The 9121-nt window shown below is 40.3% G+C and overlaps 1 protein-coding gene across 3 annotated transcripts in view; it reads left to right on the top strand.

Annotated features, from left to right (window-relative positions):
- LOC111243401 (frequenin-2-like) overlaps positions 1-9121 on the top strand; it is a 97350-nt gene that overhangs the window by 69547 nt on the left and 18682 nt on the right. The window lies entirely within an intron of this gene.

Raw genomic sequence — 9121 nt, 5'->3', positions numbered from 1 at the left:
ATCCACTAGACTTTGAGGCTGATAACCTTAGGACTACGCGTTGCTAACAGATGAAGTTTGCCTGGTAAGTAATATAGTCTCTTATAAACAAAAAACGTTTCAGTTTGCTCTAGGCGAAATGAGTTCAGCGAAAAAAACATCTCGAAAAGCACGCTCAGTGGACCAGTTTTTTTGAAAACCACAGTGCTGCCGAAATTCACCCAAGATTGGTGAATAGGGTAAGCAAAAAGATCCTAAGCGAAGGTACAGATCGTGCAAACTTATCAATTATGGTAATTGGAGTGCTGAAGATTAGCGAGAAACCACAGAGACAAGTACGCGCTGGTACGATCAAAGAGGCTTTTTTTCGAGAGCCGGAATCTGAGGGTTCTGACGGCTAAAACTGGTATTTCATACAAAACGTGTTACGGAATTACAACCCAAATTTTAAAACTATGGAAACCGAGTAAAAACTGGCACCCGTAAATTTAGTTCACGCTAGTTAAAAATGCGTACGATGTATGACACGTGTAATTTGCGAAATTTTAATTAGTAAAAAAATCTGCCTGGACCATACGGTCGTAGTAGACGGAGTGTGTTTCGATCTCTATCTCCAGGCAGAAGGGAGCCAGGCAAGGCGACAATGAAAATCGAGTTCGATGGCAGTGCCGAATAGGTTTAGATGTTGCGTTATGGTAGTGCATGCAGTAGACATCAGGGTATCTGCTACGATGAGATACTTGCCGAAAATGAAACGGTGAATACAGCCCGCTGTTTCAAGTTCGTCAAGAGACGCGTGGACTACTGGCGCGGCTATTAGAAACACGCAGTATAGCAACGCCAAGCCTTTCTGCCATGCTTCAACGATTTCCTGGATTGAGTATACAAATATCCAACGTTCTCTTCAACCCGCTTCTCTTGAGCTTAGTTCGTTTAATTACGAGATTTTCCTGTCCTACAAAAGCAACCGGTGGGCAGATTTATCCCACTATTAATTTATTTCGAGTAACCATAGATAGAAAAATTACATATGGGAGTGGGAAGGGTTTGTATATAGCTGTCCAGAAACTGCCAGAGCATTGAGACAAGTGCGTAAAAATATAGAGTATATTTAATTAATTTAACAGAACAATCATTATTCTAGCTCAATTGGCTCGAAAGTTAATTTCGAATTCTGCCGAATTCGTTTGTAACAGCCTAATGTATATTTCAAGGGTAAAAGTAGCAAGGAGCCATCAGCTGAGGTGCGCAAGTTAGTCATGCATTATAAATGCATCGGAAAGTTTCATCATAATGACAGGCCCTAGGCAACATTTGATGCCAAGCTCTGACATTGTTCAAGGCATTGATAATAGGTTGAATCATTCGGTCTGGCAAACATGACTACAGATTTTTGATTGTAGCGAAGATTTCCTGTTTTAGACCACCCACCACCTTTGATAGGTTCCTCAGGCCTTGCAGCGTCAGTGGGCTTAGGAGAGTGTGATTACCCTCGAGATTATTTAGTTGATCCTGATTCTGCCAACTGTTCATGAAGCGGTCTCGAGCCTTGGCCAGCTGTTTGGTATGAAATGCTTGGTAAACTGACCAAGTTCACACATTCGCACGCATATTTCTGTTCTTTCATTGTTTCCTCTGTCTGAATCTATTTCCGGTTAGTTCGTGTTAATAAAATTCACTAGCGACGTGTTATTAGTCGCAACCTGAACAAAACATAGCTACTTTCACCTATGTTGTCTTCTATCACCCCATTAGGAGCTGTACGTACTTAGCGCGCGTATGAGGTTTCGCCTCCACTCTTATATCATGCACGTCCCCAGCTCTCGCATATACTTGCTCAGACTTTTTTTTGGCAAACTTCTGTTTAGCTGCTGTACGTTCCTGTTGTTGCCGCCGGTGCTGTGCGGTTGCCCATAAGCGTTTCCTTGTGGCACTTGTCACGTTAGGAGCAAAAAAAGCTGGCGTTGGTTGCTTGACGCACGTAAAAGGATTAAGACGCCCCAGGGGCTTGGATATCATTTCATTACGCCACAGATGGGGGCTGCCACAGCAGTGTCATACCGTATACTCTATATATTGCTTGTGTAATAGTATTATTCTAGCAGCTGCCTTTACGGCGGTCCTCGACGGACGTAAAACTCGGCCCAGTTAAAGCGGTCGCTGTTGTTTTCCTCCAGATAGGCGGTGACAGGCAGCTGACAACTTGTCCCACAGCATGGCCGACCGGTGCTGCGTTATTCACATCAATCAACGGCCATGTGCGTGAAGGTCACCTATAGTAGATTACGTACAGCTACCGGTGATAGTCACATGGTTTTATTTGTATTTGGGAGATCTGCCGTCTCGTGCAGGGCCTTATGACTACTTCAGTCGTGTATGTGGTACGTTTCTCCTCTGGATATAAATGCTTTACGAGTTATAATAAATGGAATTGATAATGGCATAAGAAAATTAAAGTGGCACACTCTGACCTGTAGAGTAGCTTTGTAGGGGAATTGTCTTTGAAAACTGTAAGCCTTGCTGCAAACTTTTCGAAATGTTTAATATCACACACGCAACATAAGTAACTACCTGTGTTGTAGTGGAAGGCCAAGCAGCGTGAATTAATTCGTATATACTATTAAACGGAAACCATTATATACAGTCTGCTTCATTATATGACTCGCGTGTTATAGATAACAATCTTAGCTTGATGCAAATCGAATCGATCGTGGTCAAGTGGAACAGAGCACATACGCCAACTTTTGCGAAGTAAAGTTTGTATATGTATTCTGTCCACTTGCCGCTATATGTGCTATGCTTATGCAAATCCTACCTAAACCCACTGCTATTTTTTCCCTTGGGTTAGGTAATTTTTTTGTTGTCTTAAATAGCACCCTTACAAAATTAATAATGAAAAACGAATTGAACATAATTTAACGCCACTGAAAACACGGTAGCCTACGGTGCTTAGACGAATGGGTGGGCGCATATGTTGTCAGGCGTTACATACTTTTAATTCATGTACAAAAAAAAACCGTAGTCGGCGATACGGTGGTGGTTATCATTGCTATTGTTTCCGTTTCATTATAAATGTCGTATTTGTTTTTCTGAAGCCTCAATCTCAGCGTATACCGCGTATGTTATTAAAACAACCGACTTAATTTGACGAACACCGCGTCAAGGTGTACACCGGCAACTCAGTTTCGTTCCCTACATGTCTATTTGTCAAGCAATTGTCACTTGTCTTGTCGAACACGTGGAATTGGGTGTTGGCTGTTGATAGTTTACTCTTTAATTGTATAAGCCTAAAGCAGAATTCGGTAGTGTCTCTTTAAAGTTAAACTAAAGCATACAAGTGCGTTTTAAAGATAAAGCAGCTAGAATTATTTTTGTAACCTCTGCAACAAGGACCCTTTGCTTTCAAAGGGTTCTTATTTTCTTAACTTTCTATAACATTATTAACAAGTTGCGTGAAAGATATAGCTAATGCTCTATTATGGCAAAAAATGTTCACTAGAAACGCTGATCTCGAATGAAAAATACACGAAGGTTCACTACCAAATTAGAAAACTTAGAAATGTGTTCCTTCGTGTGTCCAGTCGAATCGTTGATGAGGCTAATGAAGTATAACGAAGACATGCCCGTAGGGGAAGTCATGCTAGTTTCTGAAAAGGCCAACTGGAATTATCTATCGGCTAATTGCATGAGGCTGCTTTTGATCTACTGTTTTTTCAACAGCTATCAATCTAAACAAAAACACCAGCTCAAACATTGTTTTACCTTCAAGGTATAATTCTGGGATGTGGAAACTAATTCCCTATTGATGCCTATATATAGAGGATGAAATTTATTGAGTGGACAAAACAATGAAAGACTTTACTCAGAATGGGTATTTGTTAGATGTGAAATATTCTTGTTGAGGGATCAGCGGACTGGATGGGATTAGAACTTAAAGAAAATATACCGATAACTTTTTTCTAATTGCAGCGTATTATTTCTGATGAGAACACGAAGCATCTTGTCAAAAACCCACCAACAAATGGCCTTAAAAGTTGCAAACAATACGTTCACCTGTCGCTCACTTCTGATAAAAAGGTTATTTTTAGATACGTTATTAACTATGACAAAATTACAAAGATGAAATTAGAGGTACTTTGATTTTGTCAGGTAGCTCACCTATACCAATTCAATTTAAAAATGATAAGCTTTGTTTGTTTTGCATAATTTCGACTAAACAGATGTATCTAGACATTTGCCATGGAGTATCCATTTTTAAGGTTGCTTATCGCCGACTAGCTTTCGATGAACTTTAGTGTGCATATTTTATATGAATCAATGGTCTACTAGATTTTCCTCGAGGCAGACAGCATTCACTATATGTTATGAACTATTTACAGACGGGATTCCCGTTCAGAAAACAGTATTTACAGCACCCTCTCTTTGTCCACTCAACTCTTGGGAATTAAGCGAATAACTTCGTCCTATTCATAAGTTTATGTGGTTTCCAGAAATACTTGTATTATTTATACACGATGTGACGAAAACGTTACCTTACAGTTGGTTTTTGGCAATGCAGTAACGTATTTGTACGCATTTTATGTCTTTCTGATATCTCTTGTTATGGACCCATGGGCCAAAAAAGTGTACAGAAAGCGCATATATCTGCCTACACAGACAGCAATAGTGTAGACGACAAAGTTTTAAAAAAGAGAATTAACTACCTAATTAGCCACTCACACACGTTAGCGTATTTTGGTCCATTTAGGTTGCCGGTACTATTTCAACGAGCTAAAAAGCAATCATGATCGACGTAAAATATTAAGATCAATTTTGTATAGATATTTCAAAGACTACAAGCAACATATCTAAGCAGCATATATATAGGCAATAAACTATGATTCATATGTTCTCTGCTATTGTATAAAAGTTTCTTTTTAATACAAGGATACAAAAAGGTTGCGCCATCTAAGACTACGATTATCTAAGAAACAATGTGTGTCCCTTAGTAGTAGTTCTAGTAAGTCAGTGTTTTTAATTCGCATACGTGTGTTTGTTAGTGTGATTTGTATGATAGGCAATTAAGATGAAATTTAAGAAATGTCTCATAATAGTGAACTACGTTACAGGTAGAACTCGTTTGATTCTAAAGCCAAATATACGTCAAACCGGACTCCGCAGGGAACTAACTTAATTCCATAGAATCGTCTATTTACGAATCAATGAAGTTGCCAACCTATTAAGATTGTGGATATTTCTACCATTCTGGGCATGTCTGAGGTAGCACCGAAACATTTTCTTGTGAAAATTGGCGCAAAAGGCCTTGTTCGTTGCGTGGGGGAAACCATGTCGACTATATATATATATATATATATTACGGATTGCGTGTATAGTCAATCATACGTGACTGCGCAGTAAGCTGGGTGTAGTAACTTAAATATAGTAACTTGTTCACGAGACGTCCTATTTCAAGATCCGAACTTCTATAATTGTGAATCAGACACCTCAGCATGGTAGTCTAAGTTGCGATTTCTTTCAGTCGTGGCTTGTTGAACTGCTTAATAGTCGTACGAGTTACTGCCGTGTTGGACTTTTGCAAAGCTAAAGTTCAATGTAACAACTTCGACGATTTAGTTCACAGTTATAGTGGGCCTCGTGCCCTGAAGAAAATACCGTCATTAAAAAAAAGTCCGATGTCGAGCCAATTCGATCACTGTTAGATTAAATGACATATGTACGGTAGGTGGCGTGTTATATGGTTGTTTGTCAAACCTAGTAATAGATGCATCGAAGTTTAGATGAACAAAACATTCCTGATGGTCCAGCAGGGGTCCCTTAGCTATGCTGGAACCATATCTGGCTCGTAGTATGAGAAAAAAATTCTATACTTCATTTCCATAGTAACAGGTCCATGCCACTCGTACGAAAACTGGTCAGAGTTGTTGATACACAAAGAATATCTAGTCGATCTTCAAATTTGCTTTCGTTTTCCTCAAGGTTGTCCTCCAGTTTAAATTCAATATATATTAATGTCACCTTGTTTTCCAGCTATCAAAGGATTCTAAATCTAGAACAAATTCTAAGCTTCACTGATTTCAACGATTTTTCATTAATTTCATTTAATCGCTATTTTTTGGAAAACCGTTTTAAGTCTTTGTAACATAAATTCGCAAGGAAAGCCAGCTCGGGGTTTCTAACACACTCACTCGACCGCTTTAATCTACTTCCATATTTTTTAGAATATTGGGCGAAATATTTTCCAAGCGCCATATTTCAGATAGAGAGCTATTAGAAGCCATTGACACTGTGGGTATCTAACAACTGGAGAAATTCGACAAACGCAGGCTGCCATGGCAAAATCAGCCAGCTCTATACAAGTTACTGCATGTTCAGCATGCGCAGTTCCCTTCAGAATCTGTGAGAGAATTTTCCGCCGAAACGTCCGCTACTCCCGGCTCCACTAGCCCGTCCTTACCACTTGATAATAACATCGTCCGGATATTTGTGATCTCATTCCCTAACGTTATATGTATATCAATATGAACAGGGCTTACTTACTACTCCATATCCCTAATCACCACTATTGTAGCTTTAAAAAAAATTGTATAGTTACAAATCTTAATATACTAAAACTAGAATTTTAAAAACTAGAGCTGACGGTCGTGCTCTACGTGGCAACCCTTAACAATATTCATACGCACATGAATATAGCCAGATCTATCAATATCGTGCAACCACACATTGTATAATCCTAGCACGGGCTATTGATCCCGGTAGGTACAATATTCTAGTTGCCAATGTGCACAGGTTAGACTCAGGTAATGCATCGGACGCACATGCATAGAGCGCTACATGCGGCATGTTGCATAATCTTAAATGTAAACAACCGATGTACGAACGAACCATCGAAAATCTAGATCAGGAAGAGTGGAGTAGCTAAGCCCAGCATAATTTACTCCGTCCCAATCCAGTGCTGATAAAAGCTTTGTGTGGAAACATTAATGGCGACTACAGCGGCGGCTGTACCAACACCTAACGAACCACTATCGCTAAATGTATATATTCAAGTTCGCTCGTCGTATGTTTGCTGTTGAACAGCGATAGCTCTATTGCAGTGGTCGGAACAACAATGGCTGTTGTGAACCGTATCGAGGAGAGAAAAACTGCTATTCATTGACTCAATAATATCATGCCAGGTGCTGTCGTCTTCCACGCAGCCTGCGTGCTTGCGTCTCCCTATTAAATACGCACCCACTTCGCCCACTCTGAGGGTAAGTCCCCATCCCCACCCATAAGTTTGCATGGGAGTGACTTACAGGAAACACCGGAGTCTGCCCGACAATCTGAGATCATCCGTTCGCCATGTACGCGAAAAGCGTGCGAAGGTAGCAGCAACAATGCTATAGGAAAAATAACTAAAGGATCACGAAACTTATCGGGCATCCACAGCTAGACACGATGGTGTTACGGTCATCACTGTTAATATTATTATTTTAGCCACACTAGCTATTATGCATTATAAACGAATGCACCGGTTACCACACTCATTTATGTTAAGTATGGACGCTGAGTAGGGCGCACAGAAAAAAGACGCTGGACGTGCTGTTGGTAGCTCTTAATAGTTGACTACATGGGGTCAGTTAACGAACGGGCTCACCAAAAGGATGACCTCGCAAAGTATCGTGATAAGAAATTGAGCTAGCGGTTGTCTGTAGTTGGGTCTTTACTTGGCTTGACAGCCGCCGCCGCCGCCGCCGCCTGGTTCTTCCGCTAGATGGTGTTTCGTAGAACGTTTGACTGTGCCTATGAATCATCTCTGGCAAATGTGACTTTTTTTTCTAGCGCTTCCCTTCTAATGAAATTGCTTAGAGTAATTACGATTACCAGACCTTTGTTACAGCGCTTGCATCTGCCGTGCGCCGTTCTGAGAGCGCAGACAAACATTAACGGTACGGTCTGCTCCATTCCATCTACGATATCCCTTACTTCTCCCCTGTTCAACTGTTTAACTCTTTCCTCCTATCTATTACTTTTTTGCGCTTACTTACGCATTCTCTCGTGAGTATGTGAGCCCTATGGCGTCGGAAGGTAGCGGACAGGGGCAAGGTCTTTGGCGAAGGAGACATCGAAGGAAAGCAACTACTACTTTCTCCCATCGGGGAAAAAAAGAACACTTCTATATGAACGCGTTTACGATCATCGCCCATGCTAAGGCGTGCGGAAGTACGGCACGAATTGAAAACAGACTTAATATTACGACCATATAACTAATAGACAACGCAACTGATATTGCTTTTAAGGCAAACATCAACCTGGCCTTTTATTCGTTCTTGCTTCTTTGCCAGTAGCCAAAGAAAAATCTTCTTACCAGAAATAGCTTGAGAGAAATTTTAGAGCAAAATCAAATTAGAAAATGTATGACATCGCGCGCAACAGGTAAACTAGCTTGTTTTTGCAACTACATTACTTCCAGTCAGATATTGCCGAGTATGAATGTTTCACGAGTCGATGTTAATAGGATAGGTTTGTAAAAGAGACGGTTACCTTCTCTCCTCCACTTCATTTGTATTGCTATGTCGAGCCGGCCGGCACTGGCAGATGAACTGGAATCAGACTTATCAAAAGTGAGCATGATGCAGTTCCGTTGTCACCACAAACGAAATACTTCAGTCAGCATACGGCAAAAAAATTTAGGTTCAGCCTTTTTTTTTAGAAGTTCACGCTGGGCTATGTTACTTTGATTCTTTTATTTTAAAAATAGGCGAAGATTTTTTCGGGAGTTTTCGCGGATATGATGAAATAGTAAACACCTGACTAGGCTAATAAATAAATTAGCTAGGTTTTTTCAGGCGACTAAATATGTCTCATCATGTAGCTTTTCCATTTCCCGGACTCTCTGTCGTTGCGTGATTTACCATGAAGCGTCTATCTACTTCATGTGTTTTACTGATGTCGCGTATTTTTGTGCGTACGTGATCGGTCGCTCCTTTTCGGCTTCTTTGAACTTACTTAACTAATTGGATCGAAAAAACCTATCGTTTTGCAAAGAGAGCTAAATAATTTGGAAAATAAATAATAAAAATCACAAAAGCTAGACAACAGTGACGAATGCTTTATACTTACGTGCACTATAGCGTATATGTTAGCGTACAGACGTGGCATA

The sequence above is a fragment of the Varroa destructor genome, unplaced genomic scaffold (genome assembly GCF_002443255.2).
Source record: "Varroa destructor unplaced genomic scaffold, Vdes_3.0 BEIS01000001.1, whole genome shotgun sequence".
Classification (NCBI taxonomy): domain Eukaryota; kingdom Metazoa; phylum Arthropoda; class Arachnida; order Mesostigmata; family Varroidae; genus Varroa; species Varroa destructor.
Note: the sequence above shows the minus strand (reverse complement) of the source record. Positions and strands in the feature narration are given on the sequence as shown.